General features: G+C 41.2%; 1 protein-coding gene across 1 annotated transcript in view; it reads left to right on the top strand.

Annotated features, from left to right (window-relative positions):
* LOC122563122 (lumican) overlaps positions 1–25,278 on the top strand; it is a 409,094-nt gene that overhangs the window by 238,023 nt on the left and 145,793 nt on the right.

The raw sequence follows: 25,278 nt of genomic DNA, 5'->3' as shown, positions 1-25,278 counted from the left end.
TCTCAGTTCTGAGTGGCCGACCTCTTAATCTGAAAATCTGATACATGTTCTCCATTCCCCAATCAGGAGAAACTATTTCACAGTCTCTACCATGTCAAGTCATTTAAGACATTAATGTCTCACTTAAATCATCTCTTGTTCTTCTAAATGTGCAGTAATATAAGCTTAGTTTACCTCATCTCGCCTCAATTAACACTCCTCTCAAACCAACAAATCTTCGTTACGCTTCCATTAAAGCAAGTAAGGAAACCCAAAAATGATATATAGTCATCAGGTTTGATGCCACCATAGACCTATACAATTTCAGTAAGACTCACTTCTATGTTCTTACGCTCCAAATCACTTTGCAATAAAAGGTGGACATGGTATTTGACTTCTCAATTGGTCGCTGTGCTAACAATTTAGATTTCTGACATTTGTATACAAGGAAAAACCAAATAATCTGCAACCATTGTGCATTGTTATTCACCCAGTAGTAGCAAAAACACTTAAAAATTTCTCAAACACAATTTCCTTCCATGACTTCAAGCTGATTCTGCCTAATTGTGTTCTAATTTTCCAAGTTTTCCAACACCATTTTCCTAATAAACAATTGCAACATTTTCTTTACTATAGCAGTCAATTAACATGTCTATAATTTCCCTTTTTCTCTCCTCCCCTCATTCGTTGAATGGCAGAGTTTTGTTGGCTAACCAGTTTTGGAATCTGAGGAAATATTGAAGATCAAAACCAAATGTCTCTGTAGTTAGCTCCTTTAAAACACAATTACTATTTATTTCATTCATCTTTCACACTAGACCCTTCCCCATTACTTCCAGAACTTTTAAAAATATCTTCATAAAGTAGTAATTAATTCCCCTGCCATCTTCTCCTGCAGAACAATTTCCCCTTTCTCTGCCTCTAAATGTTGTGTTTAGTTTTCCCAGTCCATTTTTTTTCATAAACCCATAGAAACCTTTATAAACTATATTTATGTTTTTTGCTAATCTTCTCTTGTACTTTTTGCTTTATTTTAATTTCTTGGTCATCCTTTACTGAATTCATTCTTCAGGCACAATAAACCTTTGGCAATGTTTTAAGCTTCTTTATTCTATCTTTGACCCTTCATGGTAGCCATGATTGGACCACATTTCCGGTTGAGGTTTTACCCCTTAATGAATGTATATTTATAGTCTAATGGTAGTACAGAACCAGAGTATTGCTGAGAAAAGAACTGACTAATAATACAACAGATGTACTGCTCTTAGATGTTTAGAAGGCATTTGATGAGATATCGCATCAAAAGTTATTGTTGAGAAAAAAGCTCAGCTGTATGGAGTAGCACATTGGCATGGACAGAAGATTGGCTACCTAACAGGAAAAATAGAGATGGGATAAGTGGGTCTTTTTCTGGTTGGTAACATGCAGCAAGTGATGTGCCACAAACGTCAGCTCAGAGGCCTCAATAATGTATAAAAATGACTGAACTGATGGTTGACGCGTGGAATGAACTTCCTGAGGAAGTGATAGATGTGGGAACATTTACGACAGTTAAAAGTCATTTGGATAAGTAGACAAATATGAGATAGTGAGGACTGCAGCTATTAAGTACATGAATAGGAAACGTTTGGAGAGATATGGGCCAGGAATAGGCTGCTGAGACTGGTTTAGTTTGAGATTATGTTCGGCATGGGCTGTATGGACTGAAGGGTCTGTTTCTGTGCTGTATGACTCTGTGACTGTATGGCTGAGTGTTTATTTGCTATATCTGCTTGTGGTATAAAAATAAATAGGAAAGAAAGCTATTAAGAGGAGGTTACAAAGGGATATAAATAGGTGTGGTGAAGATCTGGTAAATTTAGTATAATGTGGGAAAATATGAATTTGTTCATTTTAGGAGGAAGACTAAAAAGAAGCGCAATATTCAATAGGTGAGAGATTGTATAACTCTGAGACATAAAGGGATCTGTGCAGAAGATTAATATGCAAATACAATAAGTAATTAAGAAATCTATTGGAAATGTATCATTTATTATGATGGAATTTGAATACAAAAGTTGCAAAGTTATGCGTCTCATTGGTGAGACCACATCTAGAGGATTGGTCATCTCTCCTTATTTAGGGAAGGACGTAAATATGTTGGGAAGTAGTTGAAAAAAATTTTACTAAGTTAATGCCTAGAATTGGTAGGTTGTCTTATGAGGAAAGGTAGACAGTGATGGCTTATTATCAGTCATAGGTGAGAATGTAGTGCAATTACATCAGCTTGTTGTTACTGGTTACAGATTTAGTGCAAGGAATCAGCAGGTTTTATTGACTGGTAGAGTAGGCTCAAGGGGCCAAGTGGCCTACTCCTGTTCACTATTTATATGTTCGTATGAGCTCATTTGACTACTCCATTTTAAATGTATGCATATTTGTTACAATTTATGAATTTGTTCTTTCAATATTTTCCTCCTCTATGTTACTTCCTTTATTTACATTAGTTACCGACAGTAACATCTTTGAATATAGTTTTCCAGTCTACCTTAGTCAATTCAACTCTCATTCCTATGTGTTTTTTTTAAAATTCAGAATTCCATTTAACAACCATGGAGAATTGTACTTATCCCAGGCATACAGTCTCTTAGCACGTGCACATTCCTTCTCACCAGCCTTCTGTAGTCTCATGTGTCATGATGCAATGCTCAGTTAGCTCATAAACCTTGCAGTAAGTGCTCTCATTCACACAGGCAACTGGACTGTTATACCTCTTGGAAAAGGATAAAGGGCTAGCACAGCACCTGAGGACCTTTTACCTGTTTGATTCGCTGTCATGTCTCCTACCACAGACCATTTACTGGACTATTTCTTAACCCAATGGGTGAGACAACCTCCTCCATCAAAGTGCCCTGATAAGTCTCTCCTTCCTGATTCATTATACCAAATCTGCAACCCAAAAGATCCAAAACAGACTTAGTAACATTTCTGTCTCTTTTTCCTGTGTTTCACTCTCCATCCTTAATTAGATGGTCGAAAGCTGCCTTCTTAAACAACCTGAGTCCTTGCTGCTATTAGGAAGGGAATTCTGAAATTTAGGTTTAGCGACAATGAAGAAACAGTGAAAAAGTTCAAAATCAGAAAGAGGTGTGGCTTGGTGGGGAACTTGCAATTGGTGTTATTGGTAGCATTTAGCTAAAGATTCCACATTCAATTTTAAGTAATTTGCAACTTAGTGGCCTAATGTTTTTCTGGCTCCTCACGAGCTAGATATTCCTTTGCTGTATATCTACAAAGTAGATAGTTGGAACTTATTGGAGGTAGGGGAGACAATGAGGTCATGTCTGGTTCTTGGTGGGGTAGGGGAGTAAGGTATCCTGTAGGGATTTCAGTGTGAGCAATTGGGGAGTTGTCTGTGTTTGTATGATTGGGTTGTTTAACCATCAGCTTGGAGATCGAGCAGGTATAGATTCTTCTAACTTTTCCTACTGAATTAAGGGTGGCATGGTAGCTCAATGGTTAGCACAACGGGATCACGGAACCTGGGTTTGATTCCACCCTTGGGCGACTGTCTGTGTGGTGTTTGCACATTCTCCCTGTGTCTGTGTGAGTTTCCTTCAGGGGCTCCAGTTTCCTCCCATAGTCCAAAGTTACAATGACAAACATCACACTCTCTCTCCTAAGGTTATCCACAGCAGGCCAGAGGGTTGCCAGGTAGTCTGACTGGTGGCTGCTGTTTGCTGACTTCCCTGCTCCAGTCACTGGTGACCCTGACCTGAATATAGCTCAAAGTACTTTGTAGCTAATAACATGGAGTCAGTGTAATGTAGCATACTTGGCAGCCAATTTTAACACAGGAGGATCTTATAAAAGGCGATGTATAAATAACACATTTATTTGTTTTGGTGGTATTAATCAAACACAGATGTACCTTTTGAGTTTACTTATTTGGAATTAGTACCAGGTGGGGCTATGTTCACAACTGTAAGCTATGGTCCACTTACACATCTGGCAGTATATGGAATACAGGGACAAAATGAATTCAGAGAGCTTGAGTTCTAAATTTTGAGGAAAAAAAACTGTGTAATTATATTGTAAAAAAGAATTGAACAGTAAAATTAGTTTCATTTATAAATAACTAAAAATACTGCAAAATACCTTCAAGGAATCATTTAAATACAAGAAACAGCAGCAGTTAAACATAATGACAATGAAGAAAGATATTAAAATTTCAAATCCCTCAGTAAGCTGAATGGAGTACATGCAAAACAATATTTGCATGATTATATAATTGCTTCAGGATTACAAAGGCAGCTTCTGGAACATCAAGTGACCACATTATTTTATTCTGTGGGCCTGATTGCAGCTCATGTTTTTAAAAGACAAAATGAAAGAGACAGATGCCTTTGATAGTATTGTAAGAGCATGTGACAATTACTTTAAATCAAGTACCAATCTTATGACAAAGAGAACAACATTTAACAGAGAAATACAGCTTCTTGGATAACCTGTCGAGAAATTTATTAACGATCCTAAAACATTGCCAGAATTTTGAGATTGTAGTAAATCGTAACCAGAATGAATTCAAAACAGATTTGTCATCACAATTTCGAATACATCTGTGTCAGATATTTTACAATCCGGAGAGAATCTCACATTGATAAATCCTATCCAGATTGTGGTGGAGGCTGAAATCTGAAAAGAGCACTTGAAAATGGTGGGAACTGGAAAGCAACCTGGCTCGAGAAAGTCATCAGACTTTATCAACTTTCCAAATACAGACACACCAAAGCATCACATATTCAACCAATACAAAACATATTTATATCCTCTGATAAATGTTACTGTTCCAGATGTGATGTATAAATAACAACAGAAAAAAATGTCCAGCTTTATCGTGCCAATGCGACTTTTGTAAAAAGTAAGACATTTCCAGAATGTGCATAAGTCAACCACAGCTATATCATGTTAAGATGCATAAAAGGTTAGCACCTTACAACAAGCAGCTATGAAAGAAAAACAGAATTCCAAACCATACCTTCAGTGGAACAGATACCATCATATCATGATATACTGGGTTCAGAAAACAGGAGTCAAGCTTTTTCTGAACCAGATATAACACAAATCATTCAGATTCACAGTCATCAACTCATATCAGATTGACACAGGATTAGAATGACTGCTTCAGCTGAAGAGAATGAAATGACAACAATCTGACTGAAAACTGCATGGGGAGGTAGAACCACTCAAGATCCAAACAATACTGCGAGTAGACTTAAAAGGAAAAGACTGATATTACGTGGAATAAGTGTAGATCATCAGAAACCGACATTTCTTACTTCTGCGTAGAAGTGTATGCTTTGCTCTTTAAATCCTGCAGTATGTTGAATAATCTTGACCAGCTCAGAAGTCAAATACGAGTGATCAATATAATTCTGCTCAACAAATCAGAAAAATTCACAGGTCTCAGGCAAATGTTCTCTAAACCTAATTGAAATGAGCATCATTTCAGATTCATTAAATTGTTGCCTGACAACCCTTTATAACTGAGAGTTCAAAAGATATAATTGATTTTGCAGATTTGTAGGCATGGTTCAGATGGCTTTCAACTACAGGTGAATAGTCAAACTCTAAACATTTGCTATCCACTCTAAATTATTTGTAACTGTTGTCACTTTAGTCAATTCAGAGGATAAGAAGACTCAATACCAATGAAGCACAGTCAACATTACTTTACTAACTTTATAAAATAACATGGTGTTAACCATAGGAATGCCAGCAAGAATAGTAGGCTTACAAAGTTGCTTGTAGCACAATAGTAGTGTCCCTACTTCTAGGCCAGGAGGCCTGGGTCAAGTCCCCCTCTGCTCTAGAGGTGTGCCATGACATCTTTGAACTGGTTGATTAAAAATATCTAGAAGGATCACATGTGAGAATAACTCATTGCAATTTCAAAATGTGCAGCTGAGTTCTTTGAGGAACACAAATGTCTTCTTCTAACATAATTTGAGAAAACTAAAGATCCTTTAGCTTTATCATGCCAATGCAACCTTTATAAAAAGTGGGGCATTTAAAATGGAAATGGAACAAAAACGGAAACAAATATGGGGCAGCATGGTGGCTCAGTGGTTAGCACTGCTTCCTCACAGCACCAGGGTCCTGGGTTCGATTCCAGCCTCGGGTGACTGTTTGTGTGGAGTTTGCACATTCTCTCCGGATGCTCCGGTTTCCTCCCACAGTTCAAAAATGTGCAGGTCAGGTGAATTGGCCATGCTAAATTGCCCATTGTGCTAAGTGCGTTAGTCAGAGGGAAATGGATCTGGGTGGGCCGAAGGGCCTGTTTCCACACTGTAGGGAATCTAATCAAAACAGTCAACAGGAATGTGCAGAGGACATCCTCATTATAGAACCAAGAAATCTAAGATCTCGCAAAGTTTTAGTCTGGTAACCAACCATACTTTAGAAATTAGTCCTCAAGCAGCAGAATTTCAAAAAGACTACATTATAAAGTTAAAGACTTAGTGTGGGATGAATAATAATAAACCTATTTTACATATTTAAACAGTTTTATAAAAATAGTAATAATAAGGAACAAAGGTCTTGGAGATAGAAGTTGTAAAAGACCTGATTGACATCATTAGATATGTTGTGGTTCTGTTCACTGAGCTGGGAATTTGTGTTGCAGACATTTCGTCCTCTGTCTAGGTGACATCCTCAGTGCTTGGGAGCCTCCTGTGAAGCGCTTCTGTGATCTTCCCTCCGGCATTTATAGTGATTTGTATCTGCCGCTTCCAGCTGTCAGTTCCAGCTGTCTGTTGCAGTGGCCGGTATATTGGGTCCAGGTCGATGTGCTTATTGATCGAATCTGTGGATGAGTGCCATGCCTGTACAAATTCCCTGGCTGTTCTCTGTTTGGCTTGTCCTATAATAGTAGTGTTGTCCTCGTCGAATTCATGTTGCTTGTCATCTGCGTGTGTGGCTACTAAGGATAGCTGGTCGTGTCGTTTCATGGCTAGTTGGTGTTCATGGATTCGGATCGTTAGTTGTCTTCCTGTTTGTCCTATGTAGTGTTTTGTGCAGTCCTTGCATGGGATTTTGTACACTATATTGGTTTTGCTCATGCTGGTTATTGGGTCCTTTGTTCTGGTGAGTTGTTGTCTGAGAGTGGCTGTTGGTTTGTGTGCTGTTATGAGTCCTAGTGGTTGCAGTAGTCTGGCTGTCAGTTCGGAAATGCTCTTGATGTATGGTAACGTGGCTAGTCCTTTGGGTTGCGGCATGTCCTCATTCCTTTGTCTTTCCCTTAGGGGTATCCGTTTTTGGCGAATACAATGTATAGGTGTTCTTCTTCCTCTTTTTGCAGTTCTGGTGTACTGCAGTCTGTTGTGGCCCTTTTGAACAGTGTCTTGATGCAACTTCTTTTGTGTGTGTTGGGATTATCAGCGAACAGCTCAGCTAAGCGAACAGAACCACAACAACAAGCACCCGAGCTACAAATCTTCACACAAACTTTGATCATTAGATATATTCTTTCCATCAAAATATAAGAGAGAAGCTAACTATTCTCCACAGTGTCCGATCACTGCTCCCAGTATCCAGTGTGCATTTCAGTGGTTGGACAAATAAGTAAAACAAAAGACTGATTACAGTAGGAGAGAATGCTAGATAGAAATATAAAGATAGATCAAATGAATTTTATAAATATTCAAAAGGAAAATTATTGACACAGTGAACATTTATCCTATCGAAAGTGAGTCTAAGGAATTAGAAATGGAAAATAAAGAGATTAAAGATTAACCAAACAGGCATCTTACATCATTCTTTACCGCAAGGGACACAAATCACATCCAAGAATTATTGTAAACTAAGAAATGGAAGGGAAAGAGGAACTGAAGGAAATTACAATCACCAGGGAACCAACAATGAGCAAATTATTGGAGCTGTGTGCTGACAAATCCCTGACAAAAGAACTTTGTCTTAGGGTCATCAAAGGAGTGGCTAGCAAGATAGCTTGATGCATTGGTTTTAATTTTCCAAAATTGCTCAGATTCAAGGAAGTTTCCATTTGAATGGGAAGTAGCAATGTAACACCTTTATTCAAAAGGGGAGTGAGATATTAAGCAGTGTATTAAAGGCCTTTTAGCTTATCATTTGTCATAGGGAACGTATTTGCAGTTATCATCAAAGACATTGAAGTAACACAAATAGAAGATAACAAGGCAATCAGGCAGACTCAGTGTGGTCTTCTGAAAAGAAGATCAAGCTTATCCAATTTATTATACACTTTTAAGGAAGTAACATGTCCACCAGTAAGAGGCACTGGGGCATATCCTGTACTTAAAATTCCAGAAAGCATTTGATAAGGTGCCACAATAAGAAGTATTGTGGAAAATAGTAGCCTTTGGTGTAGGGGTATTACTTTGGATAGACAATTGACTAGCTAATATGTAACAGAAATAATTCATAAAGGGGTTGGTGAGATGTAGTAACTGGCAAGGTACAAGTTTCATTGGTGGGACCTCAACTTTTTACAATTTATGTGAATAACTTGGGGTTGAATTTACAGTTGCTACATTTGCTGACAACACAAAGATAGGTAGGAAAATAAGTTGTGCAAAAGATATAAGAGGGCTACAAAGGGATAGAGGTAGGTTATATGAGCAGGCAAAGGTCTTCAAAATCATAGATATTTCTAATTAACTTGTTCAGATATATTGTGAGACACGTCTGGAGTAGATGGGATTTGAAGCCAGACCCTCTGTCCACAGTAGGGATGTTGCCACTGCACCATAACAGCCATCGCGGATAATGATTGGTGCAGGGAAACGTGAAATGCGTATGTCAACAGAAAGAATAAAAAAGAGCCAGATTATCTAAATGGTGGGAAATTGCTGAGCTCTAAGGTACAGAGTAATTTCTAAGTCCGACTATGAATCACAGAAGGTTAGTATGCAGATTTACAAGTAATTAGGAAAATTAGTAGAATGCGATAATTTATTGTGGGGGACTTTAACACAAAGTTGGGATGTTATACTTCAGTTATATAGGGTGAGATACCTGGAGTTCTGCATACAGAATTAGTCACTTTAGTTAAAAATGGATATAAATGCTTTGGAAGTAGCTTTAGAGAGGATTGATTAGACTAATATTAGGAATAGATGGGCTAATTGAAGAGGAAAAGTTGAATAGGCGAGATCAGGCTTAGGGGAAAGTGAAGACTGTAGATGCTGGAGATCAGAGTCAAAAAGTGCGGTGCCGGAAAAGCACAGCAGGTAAAGCAGCATCTGAGGAGCAGGAGAGTCAAATTTTCAGGCATAAGCCCTGCATCAGGAATGGGGAAGGGTAGAGGGGACTGAGAGATAAATAGAAAAGTGGGTGTCAGCTGGGAGAAAGGTAGATCGGATGGTGGTAGGTGGTTTTAGGTGGGAGATAATTGTGATAAATCGGAGGGGAGGGTGGAATGGATAGGTGGGAAGAAAGGTGGACAGGTCAAGATGGCAATACCGAATTCTAGCCAACGTCAACATTTATAACATGCTGACAGCTCTGACATGCAGCATTATATGAATATAGATGGTTAGTGTCAACAAATGCTGCAAAATATCTGAAATGAGCAGATTAATATAATGAAATAACAATACAGAAACAGATCCTGCTCCATTCAATGGATAAACAAAGAATGAATTTTAAATTGATTTTTTAAAAAAATACAGCTTGCATTTGTACAATATCTTTAATGCAATGAAATATCACGAGATAATGCTGCCCACAAAAGCCTGCTAAACTGGATCAGAGCCCACCTTTAATCTCTGGTTTATGTGAAATTTATTGGCAGCAAAAGCTATAATAAACATGCAGCACTGCTTGGGTGACTTCGTGCTGAAATTCTGTTTTTAGTCTTTTAGCCATATGTTCAAAACCTAAAGCTGTGGGAATTCGTAGGTGCAAATAACTTTAATGACCACATTCACATGGTCATGGAGAAATCTGGAAGGCACATGTTTAAGATACATTTGATTACTGTTGCCCCTTTGCAATGAAACAAGGTAAAGGTGCTGGAGTTTTCAGATCAGCAATTTAAAAATCAGCTAATTTATTAATTAATATTGAATTTTAAACTATATTGAAGCTCCACTTTGGCAGCTCTTAAATTAAATGCAACATTCTTTCTTGTTTGTGTCTGTTAGGTCTTTCAAGATTTAATTACAGTCTTCACTGGATTCCTTTACACATCATTGCAGGGAACAACATGATTATGAAATGTTGACACCAAGAACACGTAGTTGTTGGCAAAGATAAGACATAGCAGATGCAGACTGATATTAAGAGCAAATACTACCTTGGTAAAAGCAGAATACTCCTGAACATATGAAATTAAAACAACAAATTCTGGAAATACTCAACAGTTTTGGGCACATCTGTAAACAGGGAGAAAGAGGATTATCATTCAGGTCAATGATTTTGCATTGGAACCGACCTAATCTCACTGAGGCTCCCATCTGACCTTATCTAGTGGGCATATAAGATCAATCAGTGCTGTTTTGGAAAATAGCAGGTGAGTTTAAGGAAAATCAGTCACTTGAGTGTTTTACAAACTCTATTGAATAGAGTTCATAATTGAATAATATAAATTTGTACAGCAAGATAACCCATTTCTTCAGCCTAGAATTGATGTAGTCCATAGCCATTATGACCACCACTGCATAGCAAATATCGGACCAATCCTCTACATGTCTGCAATGGAGCAAGTGAAGTGAGCACACAGTGCAATGCATACCATCACTAGACCATGTTACTCAAATATTATTTAAATTATTCAGCACTCAATTTCTTACCTTGTTGAAAATCTGTAACTACAAAGCTGAAAAAAGAATTGTTTTTATTAAAAGCTTCCATCTGACAGAAGATGTTTGAAACTTATCCAAAAAATCTGCTCTCAAAACTCATACATTTTGACAACTGTGACAAATTCCATTACAGCAGATGAGACAGTCTGTGACATTCTAAAGCAATCAACAACATTCTAAGCAAAAGTACCCACCACATTCTAAGACTATCTCTTAATGATTGCACAGAGATCATTTTTTTTATTCTAGATATAGATCCTCATTCTTGAAAATCAGTTCTTTCTTGAACCATACCTTATGTGTGTATCAAGTATTGTTGAAATTCATCTGCTGTTTCAAAATACACTATTTAAACCTTCAGTGACAGCGCTAATAGCCTAATAACAGCCCCTGAGTCAGGCTGCTATACTTATTTTAATAATGCTATGGCTGCAGATATATTCAAACCATTTCCACAGAATAGCAGAGCTCCTCAAACTTCTTTCCTCTCTGAGGGGCTCTTGAATGGCCTCATTCCCTATTATTGATTAGATTAGATTAGATTACCTACAGCGTGGAAACACACCCTTCGGCCCAACGAGTCCACACTGACCCTCCGAAGAGTAACCCACCCAGACCCATTCCCTCTGACTAATGCACCTAACGCTATAAGCAAATTAGCATGGCTAATTCACCTGACCTGCACAACTTTGGAATGTGGGAGGAAACTGGAGCAGCCGGAGGGAACCCACGCAGACACGGGGGAAAATGTGCAAACTGCACACAGACAGTCACCCAGGAATTGAACCTGAGACCCTGGTGCTGTGAGGCACTGAGGTTCTGGAAGAGAAGACAAGTAATAGTACTTCTTAAGGATACTCATTGTCATAATGTCAGAAACATAGCAAGACATTTAAGCACGTCAACATTCCACAAATAGCAATGTGACAGAGACCAGATAATTGGTTTTAATGATGTTGATTGGGGGATTATCATTTTCAGAATAGTTGTATGTGTTCTTTTCCAGCTGTCTTTATTATTTAATATTTGTTCACAGGTGTGACATTACTGGCTAAACCAGCATTTATTGCACATACGTAATTGCCCTTGAGAAAATGGTGTGAGCTTTGTTCATGAACCATTGCAGTCCTTAGGGATTTTGGGAAGAGGGCTGTGCGTGTTCCCCACCCATAATGCCAGGTAGGCAAGGAATTCCAGGATTTTGACCCATTGACAGTAAAGGAATGGTGAACTAATTCCTAGCCAGGATAGTGTGTGGCTTGTAGAGTCATTTACAGCTGGAAGTGTTTACATGCAACTGCTGCCATGTGCCTTGATATGGTAGAGATCATCGGTTTGAAACGTGTTGACAAAGGCTCCGGTAAATTGCTTTAGTTCAACTTAAAAATGGTACACACTGTTGCACAGTTGGCGAAAAAAGTGCATATTGAAGGTAATGGATGGGCTGCCAACCAACTGGGTTACTTTGTCCTGGCAGGTGGTGAGATTCTTAAGTGTTAGAGCTACATCCATCCAGGAAACTTGTGAATATTGCATACTGTCAACCTTCTAGGCTGTGCAGCTATTTAGCTCCTCCACTGCTCCAAGATTCCCTGCACACTGAGTTGTGTGATCAGTGTGCCAATGCATTGATTTCCAGTTTAGGATGTTGCTGCCGCATACAGACTTCAGCAGTTCGTGCACCTAAAAGAAAATTAGAGGGAACGTTGCACCCAGCTCTTGATTTGTGCCTCATACATGGTGGACAGGATGTGGGGAGTCAGGAAGTGAGTAATTTCACTGCAGAATTCCTAGCCTTTGATCTGCCCTTGTAGCCACAGTAGTTTATTAAATGTCCAGCTCAGTGTCTGGTCAAAAGTAACAGAATCCCAGGATGTTGCCATTTGGGATTCAGTGACAGTAATGCCATTTAATATCAAGGAAAAATGGTTGTATTCTCGTTTGTTGCTGATGGTACATCTGTGGCACAAATGCTACTTGTCACTTGACAACCCTCTCTGAGGATGAAAGATCAGTCCTCAGCAGAGACCTCACCTTCATTCCCCTTCGCTCTCGGATTAACGAGTTCAACACGCGGCGAGACATCGAACAATTCTTCCGCCGCCTTCGCCTCCGCGCCTACTTCTTCAACCAGGATTCTTGCCCACCCTCTGACGACCCCTTTTCACGCCTCCAACACACCTCATCCACCTGGACACCCCGTGATGGCTTCTTACCCGCCCTCGATCTCTTCATAGCCAACTGCCGCCGCGCCATTAACCGCCTTAACCTCTCCACCCCTCTCACCCACTCCAACCTCTCACCCTTGGAACATGCAGCCCTCCACTCCCTCTGCTCCAACCCCAACCTCACCATCAAACCGGCAGACAAGCGAGGCGCGGTGGTGGTTTGGTGCACCGATCTTTACACCGCTGAGGCTAAACGCCAGCTCACGGACACCTCCTCCTACTGCCCCCTTGACCATGACCCCACCTCCCACCACCAAACCATCATCTCCCAGACCATCCATAACCTCATCTCCTCAGGGGATCTCCCATCCACCGCCTCCAACCTCATAGTCCCACAACCCTGTTTCTACCTCCTGCCCAAAATCCACAAACCTGACTGCCCCGGCCAACCCATTGTCTCAACCTGCTCCTGCCCCACCGAACTCATCTCTGCATACCTCGACACGGTCCTGTCCCCCTTAGTCCAAGAACTCCCCACCTACGTTCCATCCACGCCCTCCACCTCCTCCATGATTTTCGCTTCCCCGGTCCCCAACGCCTTATCTTCACCATGGACATCCAGTCCCTGTACACCTCCATCCCCCATCACGAAGGACTTAAAGCCCTCCACTTCTTCCTTTCCCGCCGTACCAACCAGTACCCTTCCACTGACACCCTCCTTCGACTGACTGAACTGGTCCTCACCCTGAACAACTTCTCTTTCCAATCCTCCCACTTCCTCCAAACCAAAAGAGTAGCCATGGGCACCCACATGGGCCCCAGCTATGCCTGCCTCTTCGTAGGATATGTGGAACAGTCCATCTTCTGCAGCTACACTGGCACCACCTCCCACCTTTTCCTCAGCTACATCGATGACTGTATCGGCGCTGCCTCGTGCTCCCACGAGGAGGTTGAACAGTTCATCCACTTCACTAACACCTTCCACCCCGACCTCAAATTTACCTGGACCATCTTAGACTCCTCCCTCCCCTTCCTAGACCTCTCCATTTCTATCTCGGGCGACCAAATCAACATGGACATTTACTATAAACCGACTGACTCCCACAGCTACCTAGACTACACCTCCTCCCACCCTGCCCCCTGTAAAAACGCCATCCCATAATTCCCAATTCCTTCGTCTCCGCCGCATCTGCTCCCAGGAGGTCCAGTTCCAATACTGAACAACCCAGATGGCCTCCTTCTTCAAGGACCGCAATTTCCCCCCCGACGTGGTCGACGATGCTCTCCTCCGCATCTCCTCCACTTCCTGCTCCTCCGCCCTTGATCCCCGCCCCTCCAATCGCCACCAGGACAGAACCCCACTGATCCTCACCTACCATCCCACCAACCTCCATATACATCGTATCATCCGTCGTCATTTCCGCCACCTCCAAACGGACCCCACCACCAGGGATATATTCCCCCCCTCCCCTTTCAGCGTTCCGAAAAGACCACTCCTTCCGTGACTCCCTCGCCAGGTCCGCTCCACACACCAACCCAACCTCCACTCCCAGCACCTTGCCCTGCAACCGCAAGAAATGCAAAACTTGCGCCCACACCTCCTCCCTTACTTCCCTCCAAGGCCCCAAGGGATCCTTCCATATCTGCCACAAATTCACCTGCACCTCCACACACATCATTTACTGCATCCGCTGCATACAATGTGGCCTCCTCTATATTGGGGAGACAGGCCGCCTACTTGCGGAACGTTTCAGAGAACACCTCTGGGACACCCGGACCAACCAACCCAACCACCCCGTGGCTCAATACTTCAACGCCCCCTCCCACTCCACCAAGGATATGCAGGTCCTTGGACTCCTCCATCGCCAGACCATAGCAACATGATGGCTGGAGGAAGAGCGCCTCATCTTCTGTCTAGGAAACCTCCAACCACAAGGGATGAACTCAGATTTCTCCAGTTTCCTCATTTCCCCTCCCCCCACCTTGTCTCAGTCCCAACCCTTGAACTCAGCACCACCTTCCTAACCTGCAATCTTCTTCCCGACCTGTCCGCCCCCACCTCCACTCCGGCCTATCACCCTCACCTTATCACCCTCACCTTAACTTCCTTCCACCTATCGCATTTCCAACGCCCCTCCCCCAAGTCCCTCCTCCCTACCTTTTATCTTAGCCTGCTTGGTACACTTTCCTCATTCCTGAAGAAGGGCTCATGCCCGAAACGTCGATTCTCCTGCTCCTTGGATGCTGCCTGACCTGCTGTGCTTTTCCAGCAACACATTTTCAGCACTTGACAGCCCAAGCCTGGATGTTGTTCGGGACACGCTATATATGGACATGGACTGGTTCAGGATCTGCAGTGATAGCCAGCAACTAAGATGATTTACCTCCGACAACCATAACTATCTTTTTCCTGTGCAGGATCTGACTCTAACCAATGGAGAGTTGTCAACCTGATTCTCATTGACCTAACATTTGCTTGGGCACCCTGTTGCCACAATCAACCAAAGGTCCTTGTTGTCAAAGGCTGTCTCTTTAACCTCACCTCTGGAGTTCAGCTCTTTTGTCTGTGTTTGGACCAAGCTTGCAATGCAGTTTGGATTGGGTGGTCTTGGTGGAACTGATTGTCAGTGAGCAATTTATTAGGCGAAGGTGAGGACTGCAGGTGCTGGAGATTCAAGTTGAGAGTGTGGTGCTGGAAAAGCATAGCAGGTCAGGCAGCATCCAAGGAGCAGGAGGGTCGACGTTTCAGGCAAAAACCCTTCATTAGTGAGCAAGTTATTGCTGAGCAAGTGTCAGTTGACAACATAGTCAATGACCCCTTCCATCACTGCACTGATGATTGAGAGCAGGTTGATGGAATCATTAAGTTGGAATTGTGGACAGTATGCCTGGGCAAGTTTTGGTGGGTGCCACTATTGTCATTGAAATGCCAGACACAGTCATAACTTAACTCTTCACCTGAAAGATGCCACCTCCTAAAGTGCAGAAGCAGCTTAGTAATGCACCAAAATGTCAGTCTAGGTTTTGTGCTCAAGAGTTGAAGTGAAAGCTAAACTCACAACCTCTGTTTCAGGGGTGAAAGTGTAATCAACTGAACCAGAGATGATACCCAATTCTTTTCCTAGTGTGCAAGAATTCAAATTAGCTTACAAATTCCTATTTGACAGTTCCTATAAGAGAGAGGCAGTTCACCACTCCTTTTACCATGCAAACAATGAAGGTAAAAGTAATCTGCTCAATCCTTCCTGAAATACCTTGCCCTGTTATTCGATGTAACTTGTCTCTAGCATGCTAAAATTATTCTCCTCTTCTGTTTTGTTAGGAGCTAAAAGAACAAAGTAGAAATGCATAACGTCAACTGAACCCTTCACAATACCATGCATCTGCAACTCCGATCATTACATTAGAGTACTTCTTGTTGTTGTTGTCCTTCCTCTCCTGTCCACTCCATTAGTATCACTCCTCTCCCCACACCCCACTCCCATGTGCCAGCAATAGGAGGTTCCAATAACACTCTGACATCGTAATAGGGATGAACGTAGATTTACACTGTGTGTTACTCCTGCAATTGGTGTGCAGCTAAATTTTTATGTCAAAGCCTTTTCTTTTGTTTAAACCTAGGATTATTTCTCCCTTCATGGGGTCAGAAGTTCTTCTCAAATGCATTCCCATTCTGAATTCGGCCAAGAAGTCATATCATTTACTCCGAAATGCAAACACTGAAGATGCAATGAACCCACTTGCCTGTGTTTAAGGTTTTTGAAGTTTTTATCCAATTATTTATTTGAATTTTGATCTTTACCTCTTCCAAGCATATTTTCCCAGCTCGTCCTGTCTTTGATATACATATTCTTCTTGAAATTTGAACTGAGCAGATTCCTATCATAGTACCATCACTCACAGTCAGTTATGTTCACAGGAGGTCATTGTGTGAAAGAAATGTCGCGCCAATGTGTTTAGCATTTTGGCACTGAGAAGCTTCCAATATGTCATCGTGCCAGATATCCAGCAGTCCTTATTTTTTTGTAGGTGGCTGCATTTTTGTCGAAATCTCAAGCAAATGTTGCCTCCCAGCAAGGAAGTATTACTCAGAGCTAATTGAATTTTAAAAGTTCAATTAGTTGTTGTGACTCTTTGTAAAAAGTAAATGTATTTGCCCTCTTGACAAATTCCAATGCTGAAAGTATTGCTTTAATAGCAGCGTCTTTGAAGATGGAGCTCAACTATGTTTGCAATCAATTTTCTAGTTCATCTTATTTGCTGTTTCACTTTCCAAACATCCTATAAATTTCCAGCATCAAGCACCTGTGACTCCAGCTGCTCCTGTTTTGATGAATCCAAGATGATTCACACTTTCAGAATAACCTTACTTTGATTGACTTAATAGATTTGAGCAACTCAGGATCTAAAGAACCACAGTCATATCAAAACGTGATGCTAATTTTCTTTCAAATTTGACATTATACATTAAAGCAGCGAGTTTTCCTGCCAGATGTCAAACATGTAATGAACCTCTGGTTCAGTAACTCAATAGTAGTGGCTTCATCCTAGTCCTTCTGTCTTCATTTCCCACATCACAAAATCAATGGATTGCTACAGCACAAAAGTAGGCCATTCAGCCCATCATTACTGTTCCAATTCTCCAAATGAGCAATAATGTCATTTCTCAGTAACTCTGCATATCTATCCTTTTCAAATAATCACCTCATGATCTCTTGAATGCCTCCACATATTATGATACAGGTCAGGCAATGTGCACATAAAGTGACTTGCCACACTTGGATTTTGATTTTATGTAATTGATTACATTTAATGATTCCAGGCACAGGCTCACCTTTTGGCAGGATCCAATGTCGAGAATAAAGAATGTATTAGGAACATAAGGACAGAAGAACTAGGAGCAGGAGTAGGCTGTCCAGCCCTTCGAGCCTCCGCCATTCAATAAGATCATTGTTGATCTGTTTGTGGACATGGCTCCACTTACCTGCATTCTCGCTGTATCCCTTAATTCCTTTATTGTTCAACAAAATATCTACCTTAGCTTTAAAAACATTTACTGAAGTAGCATCAACTACTTCACTGGGCAACAAATTCTATAGATTAACAACCCTCTGGATAAAGACGTTCCTTCTCAATTCAGTCCTAAATCTGCCCCGTCTAATCTTGAGGCTGTCCCCTCTTGTTCTAGTTTCACCTGCCAGTGGAAACATTCTCTCTACTTCTTTCTTATCTATTCCCTTCATAATTTTATATGTTGCTGTAAGATCACTCCTCAGTCTTCTGAATGCCATTGAATATAATCCCAATCTACTCAGTCCTCCTCATAAGATAATCACCTCAACTCCGGAATCAACCTAGTGAACCTCCTCTGCGTTCCCTCCAGTACCAGTACTGGAGTAAGGAGTCCAAAACTGCACACAGTACTCCAGGTGTGGCCTCACCAGCACCCTGTACAGCTGCAACATAACCTCCCTGCAGTTAAACTCAATCTCTTTAGTAATGAAGGACAAAATTCCATTTGCCTTCCTAATGACCTGTTGTACCTGCAGACCAACTTTCTGTGATTCATGCACAAGGACACCTAGGTCCCTCTGCTTAGCAGCATGCTGCAAATTCTTACCATTCAAGTAATAATTCTTTTTAACTGTTATTCCTATCAAAATATATGACTTCATGTTTATTTACATTGTATTCCATCTGCCAGACCTTTGCCCACTCACTCAATGTATCTATGTTCCTCTAAAAAGTCTACAGTCCTCTGCACTTTGCTCTGCCACTCATCTTAGTGTCATCTGCAAATTTTGGCACCTTACATATGGTCCCCAACTCCAAGTCATCTGTGTCAGTTGTGAATAATTGTGGTCCCAACAGCAATCCCTGAGGCACACCACCCGTCACTGATTTCTATCCAGAATAACACTCCTTTATCCCCACTCTTTGCTTTCTATTAGACAACCAAACCTCTATCCACGCTAATACTTTACCCCAATGCCATGCATCCTTACCTTATGCAACACCCTCTTGTGCAGCAACTTGTCGAAAGCCTTTTGGAAATCTAGGTACACCACATCCACTGGGTCCCCATTGTATACCTTGCTTGTAATGTCTTCATAGAATTCTACAAGATTTGTCAAGCATGACCTGCTCTCCATGAACCCATGCTGTGTCTCTCCAACAGGACAATTTGTATTGAGATGCCTTGCTATTTCTTCCTTGATAATTGAGTCAAGCATCTTCCCCACTACAGAGGTTAAGCTGACTGGTCTATAATTCCTTATCTATTGTCTTCCTTTTTAAGTAGCAGCATCAAATTTGCTGTTTTCCAATCTGTTGGCACTGCCCCTGAGTCCAGAGAATTTTGGAAAATTACCACCGGTGCACCTAATATTTATCCCAATATCTCTTTTAGTACCCTGGGTTGCATTCTATCAGGGACAGGAGACTTATCAATCCTTAGTTACATTAGCTTGCCCAACCCTACCTCTTCCATAATAATAATGAAAATCACATAGTGATTTTTTCAGAGCCCTGAAAGTATAGATGGCTTGGCAAAATTAGAATGCTGTATCAGGGCATTAGGACCTTGGAAAAATCTTGTAATGATATAATGGAACTGCACAGCACTGAGTATAAATATCACAATGGGAGTAGTTAAAACACTCTGGAATAACATTAGACCAGACTAGAGCCCTCCACTGTTTGGTAGGTTTACAGAGATTACGTAGACAAATACACAAAGAAGATAGATTAGTCATTATCTACTGTTAATATAAATAAGAGTTTGGTATATCTAAGTACACTGTATCACAGTATTTAACAATAATGCATAATAAACAGAGATATTTTGGAGTCTACCTTGAAGATGGTCTTTGACTTTGTCTCCTTCTCACCCAATCTTTAAAGAGCACAAACTTAGTCATAGAGTCATAAAGATGTACAGTATGGAAACAGACCCTTCGGTCCAACTTGTCCATGCCGACCAGATATCCCAACCCAATCTAGTCCCATCTGCCAGCACTTGGCCCATATCACTCCAAACCCTTCCTATTCATATACCAACCACATGCCACTTAAATGTTGCGATTGTACCAGCCTCCACCACTTCCTCTGGCAGCTCATTCCATACACGTACCACCCTCTGCGTGAAGAAGTTGAATAGGTCTCTTTTATATCTTTCCCCTCTCATCCTAAACTTATGCCCTCTAGTTCTGAACTCCCCGACCCTAGGGAAAAGACTTTGCCTATTTACCCTATCCATGCCCCTCATAATTTTGTAAACCTCTATAAGGTCACCCCTCAGCCTCCGAAGCTCCAGGGAAAATAGCCCCAGCCTGTTCAGCCTCTCCCAATAGCTCAAATCCTCCAACCCTGGAAACATCCTGTAAATCCTTTCTGAACCTTTTTAAGTTTCACAACATCTTTCCGATAGGAAGGAGACCAGAATTGCATGCAATATTCCAACAGTGGCCTAACCAATGTCCTGTACAGTCGCAACATGACCTCCCAACTCCTGTACTCAATACTCCGACCAATAAAGGAAAGCATACCAAAAGCCTTCTTCACTATCCTATCTACCTGTGACTCCACTTTCAAGGAGCTATGAATCTGCACTCCAAGGTCTCTTTGTTCAGCAACACTCCCTAGGACCTTACCATTAAGTGTATAAGTCCTGCTAAGATTTGCTTTCCCAAAATGCAGCACCTCACGTTTATCTGAATTAAATTCCATCTGCCACTTCTCAGCCCATTGGCCCATCTGGTCCAGATCTTGTTGTAATCTGAGGTAACCCTCTTCGCTGTCCACTACACCTCCAATTTTGGTGTCATCTGCAAACTTACTAACTGTACCTCTTATGCTCACATCCAAATCATTTATGTAAATGACAAAAAGTAGAGGGCCCAGCACCGATCCTTGTGGCACTCCACTCGTCACAGGCCTCCAGTCTGAAAAACAACCCTCCACCACCACCTTTGAGCCAGTTCTGTATCCAAATGGCTAGTTCTCCCTGTATTCCATGAGATCTAATCTTGCTAATCAGTCTCCCATGGGGAACCATGTCGAACGCCTTACTGAAGTCCATATAGATCACATCTACCACTCTGCACTCATCAATCCCCTTTGTTACTTCCTCAAACTTATTGCATGGCGTCAAACTATGTTAAAATAAAGAGTCCGGATGCTGTCTAAAACCAGCTGCAAGATGGTTTTTATTCCCAAGCACTCTTTTGTGACTTGGAATACGGCCATTTAAACCTTCCAGAGGCTTAGTGCTGCCCACTCTCTGACCCCTCATTTAATCAAGGATCCATATGTAAAGACTATCACCAACTTCTTAGATACTTCCCAAATTGTCCTTGATACAGTTAAAGTGGAGGAAAATGAAGTTATAAGCTTCAATAGGCATTTTTATTTCATTTGAATGTGTTCCCAAGCTAGCATGGCCTTTAGGTAGAACTGTGCCTCCCCAGTTGTGCTTGCTTAGGAAGTCATAAATTTATAGAAGGGCCAGAAACCCAGAGATCACAGATCCTCTCTCCTTTCTAAATGCAAATATCAAGACATTGATAATGTAATCATTGGTTTCTCTATTAAACAGCAAAACTGGTGCAAACCAATGCAAAACAGTTCACTTGTTTCTAAACTTTATTTTAATGCAGTTCAAATTTAAATGTAAATGCTCACTTTATGAGCCAAAATAAGTATAATTCTCTGGTTACTTTAAATTTTAATTATTAGACATGATAAGAAAGCAGCTTCCCATTGTGGAAAAATTTATTTTCAGTTTGCTACTTTTTCAACCCATCATCCTATATTTCAGTCACAGTGCAGATTCCAGACTTGGCCCTTTTCTTGAGCATTGACAACTCAAGATATGATCATAATCAATCATCAATATCATCAGGAGACAGGATTTCTGAAGGAGGAGTATTTTTGTTCTGGTTTTGCGCAGAGTTATTAGCACCATAGACAGAGACCATTCAGCCAGTCATGCCTGTGCCAGCCTTTTGAAAGAGCTGTGCAATTTTGTTTGCCAATGCAGTTTTCTCCCCATAACACTGCATGTCAGGTCTCTTCAAGAATATATCCTAATGTCTTTTGAAAGAATCACCTCCCACTATTTGTTCAGATTGCACAATCCAAATGTTAACTGATGTCAACTGTTAAATGTTATTTGAACAGAAATGTTTCTCTCTTCCCCTCTCATATTTTCCCAATTATTTTAAACCTGCAAAACTTTGGTACCAATACCCTTCTCAGAGGAAATACTTTACCCTTACTTGCTGTATGAAAACCCGTCATAGTTTTCGTTACTTCTATTAGGACTCTCCATAGCTTCAAAAAGGAATAATCTTTGCTTCCTCATATTCTCTACATGAATGGAGTCTCAAATCCCTGCTATCATTGTGATATGATTTGGAGATGCCGGTGTTGGACTTGGGTGCACAAAGTTAAAAATCACACAACACCAGGTTATAGTCCAACAGGTTTAATTGGAAGCACTAGCTTTCGGAGCGTCCCTCCTTCACAACCAGCAGCGCTCTGAAAGCTACTGTGCCTCTAATTAAACCTGTTGGACTATAACCTGGTGTTGTGTGATTTTTATCATTGTGATAAGCTTCCTTGGTAACCTCTCCTAATTTGTGCTGCTCAGACTTGTACACAATATTCTAGCTGAGGGTTCTTGCTTTGGTTTTCGATGCTACTATTTGAAAAAAAATTGTATCTCGTGAGCTTTCTTCATTGACTTATATGTTCCCTTTTATTGTTCTTTCATGGAATATGGGGGTAATCACTGGCAATACCAGCACTTGCTACCCAGCCTTAATTGAACTAAGTGACTTTCTAGGCCATCTTAGAAGGTAGTTAAAAGTCAACCAGATTGCCATGGGCTTGTAGTCACATCTACACCAGACAAGGTAAGAATAGTTGGTTCACTATTCTTAGATTTCCTTCCCTGCAGAATATTAATGAACCATTTTTTAAAATTTATGATTGATGAAAGCTGGCTTGGACCAATCTTATATTCCAGATTTTTTAATAGGATTTAAATTCCACTAGCTCCTCTGATGAGATTTGAATCTGTGTTCCCCAGAAAGTGGGTACTGCAGATGCTGGAGGTTAGACTCAAGATTAGAGTGGTGCTGGAAACGCACAGCAGGTCAGGCAGCATCTGAGGGGCAGGAAAATCAACGTTTCGGGCAAAAGCCCTTCATCAAGGCTTGATTCCTGATGAAGGACTTTTGTCCGAAACATCGATTTTCTTGCTCCTCGGATGCTGCCTGACCTGCTGTGCTTTTCTAGCACCACTTTAATCCTCCCCAGACATCTGCCTGGGCCTCTGGATTATTACTCCCTTGACCATACTGATGTGCCACCATCCCCCTCAACTTCAGCTCTCAATGGCAGGTTTTCTGCCATCTACATATAACAGAATTGTACATCTATCTCCTGATTTTAGCCTGAGTGATGGGACCGAGATCATCTCAGGAAAGTTCAGCCAATATTTATTATGTTAATCATGACTTCCAAGTATCTCTCTTTCCCTCTCAGAATATTCTGCTCTTGTGTAATGTTATCCGTTACATTGGCATGAGGGAGCATTTGGAATTAATGCTTAAAGTTATAGAAACTGCTGTCTATCGCCCTATAGAGTGGCCTATAAAAACTGTCTCTCTTCACTTTCTTGTCATCCAGTTGTGTGATCAAGTTCCATACAGTGCTATAGATTTGTATCTGGTGGCACTCCCTGCAGACCCCATCACCACCACTCGTATTTAACACTGAATACCAGGCCATGAATGCCACACCCCAGATGATTCCTGCACTACATTGCTATTCCTCCTAGTCTGCTTGATGGTCAGTTACTCCCTTCCCTTCTCTCAGCAACTGACCACCTCCTGAGATGTGCTGACAACAAAACTCTCAGCTTTCCACATGCATGCACTGATGCTAACCACTCCTTCAACCTCTGAAATTCAGAGTTCAAGCATCTGAAAGCACTTTCTACGTATGAAATTTTCCAGAAGGACACATTCAATTCCCACATAGAAGGAAAGTAAAACCAACAAGCCTCAGCTGGTCACATGACATAGCCTGCATCTACCTTCTTCCCAAAATCCACAAGTTAGACTCACCTGTCAAATCCATCATTCCAAACTGATCCTATCCTGTTGAATTTGTTTCTCCCTATCTTGACTCTATTGTCTTTTTGTCCAGTCTATTCCCACCTATATTTATGACTTTTCTGAGGCTTTAGTTCTGTTCCACAATTTCCAGTTTCCTCATCCCAGCCACCTCCTCTTCACCTACAATCCCTCGACACCTCCATCTCCTCTCAGACGAGGCTGAGAGCTCTCCCCTGCTTCCTTGAAATGAGACAAGCATGGTTCATCCATTGTCACACCCCTTCACTTGCCTGACTTTATTCACACTTTGATCAAGTCAAACTAGAGAAATTGAGGGTTTGGTTAAGAAAAAGAAAGAAGCATATATCAGGTATTGACAGGAGAGATCAAGAGAATCCTTGGAAGAGTATAAAGACAGTAGAAGTCTACTCAAGAGGGAAATCAGGAGGGCAAAAAGGGTTAAGGAGAATCCAAAGGGTTTTTACAAATACATTAGGGATGAAAGGGTAACTAGGGAGAGAATAATGCCTCTCAAAGATCAGCAAGGCAGCCTATGTGTGGAGCCGCAGGAGATGGGGGAGATACTAAACAAGTATTTTGCAGCAGCGTTTATTATGGAGAAGGACATGGAAGATATAGAATGTGGGGAAATAGATGCTGACATCTTGAAAAATGCCCATATTACAGAAGAGGAGGTGCAGGATGTCTTATAACACATAAAAGTGGATAAATCCCCAGGACCTGATCGGGTATACTTTAGAAATCTGTGGGAAGCTAGAGAAGTGGGGCTCTTGCTGAGATATTTGTATCATCGATAGACATAGATGAGGTGCCTGAAGACTGGAAGTTGGCTAATATGGTACCACTATTAAAGAAAGGTGGTAAGGAAAAGCCAGAGAACTATAAACCAGTGAGCCTGCTGTCAGTGGTGGTAAGCTGTTGGAGGGAATCCTGAGGGACAGGATTTACTTGCATTTGGAAAGGCAAGGACTGATTAGGGATAGTCAGCATGGCTTTGTGCATGGGAAATCATATTTCACGAACTTGATTGAGTTTTTTGAAGAAGTAAAAAAGAGGATTGATGAGGGCAGAGCAGTGGACATGATCTATATGGACTTCAGTAAGGCGTTTGACAAGGTTCCCCATGGGGGATTGATTAACAAGGTTAGAAAACATGAAATA

This window comes from Chiloscyllium plagiosum, unplaced genomic scaffold, assembly GCF_037043375.1.
Source record: "Chiloscyllium plagiosum isolate Xiang-an unplaced genomic scaffold, Cpla_swu_hap1 HiC_scaffold_26, whole genome shotgun sequence".
Taxonomy (NCBI): Eukaryota; Metazoa; Chordata; class Chondrichthyes; order Orectolobiformes; family Hemiscylliidae; genus Chiloscyllium; species Chiloscyllium plagiosum.
This window is presented reverse-complemented; position numbering and strand designations above follow the sequence as displayed.